Below are 1,989 nucleotides of genomic sequence, written 5' to 3'. Positions count from 1 at the left end.
TAATGACATTTCCAAGTGCAAAAACCAAACAGCCAATTTTGACAGACTGCGCAAGTGCTAATGACATTTCCAAGTGCAAAAACCAAACAGCCACTTTTGACAAATTGCGCAAGTGCTAATTGCAAGTGAATTGTTATGCATGCGGTAGCATGCGGGTAAAGATTCGCATACAGCCGGCGCACGTGCAACCAGCGCACGTGCGAATGCGTGGCGTGGTTACGTTCTCAAGTAGGCGGTGGTTAATGAGAAAGTTTGTGAGAGAGAGAGAGGACATCATGCTGCGCGCATTGTTTGCTGAGAGGGAGCTGCGTTTTATTATTAAAGTAAGTGATTTTTTTTTTAGAAAAGTTTTAGGGGGAGTGTGGGGGGGGGGTGGTTCTTTTTACTAGATTTAACTCATATTTCTCCATGTTTGAATGTCTTTCTTGCAGCATGCTTGTTTGAAATGCATTTGCCATGTGCTTTTACACTGCTTTTCATATTTCTCAGCTTAAGAACCTGCCATCTTTAATCTTTCACATGTCTTAAGCCCTTGCTTGCAACTACTTGAAGGCCCTGATTTATTAAAGTTCTCCAAGGCTGGGGAGAATACACTTTGATCAGTGAAGATGGGTAATCCAGCAAACCTGGATTGGATCTGGTCCAGGATTCAAAACACTTGCTAGCAAATAGCAAATGATTTTAAGGAATCCATTCTAGGTTTTCTGGATCACCCAGCTTCACTGATCAAATTGTATTTTCTAGCTACTAATCAGCCACATTTCTTGGAGGTTGTTGCAGTGCACTTCAAATACTGCTAATTTGGTGGCCTAGGATTTCAGAGATATTTTGGCACTATTATCTGAGTGTCCTCATAGGCTGCAAGATATGACATGCACAATTCCCACACACAGATATCACACTGTGCCCACCATGTCGTTACACATGCCCACAAATTGGATATATTTTACCAAGCAGTTTTTTATATAGAAGCCACAGCACACCTATAGAATTGGGGGGCAGCCTGTGTCCCCAGCTCTTATCGGCAGCTGGAATCCTCTGCATGGATGACGGCTGAGAATGGAGCGTTTGCTATTGTTCTTTCAACGGATCACAGCTGCAGATGACAGCGGGGTAGAGGTCCACACCCCGAAAACTGGCTGTTCGCAACTATGTACATGCACATCAAGCTCAATCAATCAGAGGTAGATCATTTGAAGAGCACTAATTTGCCTCCTCTCTATTGCGCAAGGCTGGAAATGATCTTTCTCTGGCTAACTCGCACCACAATCCTGATTTTGATGAAGGCACATTATTCTACTGTCTCACATAGATATTCCCGTGTTTTGGTATTCTCCACTTTTTTTTTAGATCTATTTTTTTCACATGTCCACAAAATAAATCCACATGTGCTGGATTATCTGACCCAGTGCGACAGTGCATACATTTTGCCCCTAGATTGTATGTATGTCTGGCACTTACTAATGCTTCACTAAAACCGGATAAACAGAGTTTACATCTAGGAGCACAATTATTGTTTTTACAATAATTTAAACAGGATTAAGCTTAGTGGGGTGGCAACTGGAAGCTTCATAGTAATAGAATACCCACATATCTACACACAAACAATCTTAACAAACAGTTTACATTTGTAACAGAAGATATATAAATCAGTCAATTAATTAGTTATCCCTTTTTTTTCTTTTTAATTAGTTATCCCTTTTTTTTCTTTTTGTTTGGTTGTCAAAATAACTCACATTTGTTTCCCTTTTTCTTTAGACCATGATTCGCAAGAGGTATGACAAGCAGCGGTCCATATTTCAAAAATGAAAAATCTCATAGTGGATCGCAGACAGGCTCTGGACCCCTAAAGGGAGGCGACCAACGGTGGCCCAGATCCAGCACGCCTGGAGCGACCTTAAGAGGCGGAGACCGGATCTGGTGCGTGAAGTGGGGGACCGCATCCTGTCTGGTAAGTTTGGCATTTTGTCTTCTCCTCTTGATAAGGAA

This window comes from Pyxicephalus adspersus, chromosome 3 (assembly GCF_032062135.1).
Source record: "Pyxicephalus adspersus chromosome 3, UCB_Pads_2.0, whole genome shotgun sequence".
In the NCBI taxonomy this organism is placed as follows: domain Eukaryota; kingdom Metazoa; phylum Chordata; class Amphibia; order Anura; family Pyxicephalidae; genus Pyxicephalus; species Pyxicephalus adspersus.
Note: the sequence above shows the minus strand (reverse complement) of the source record.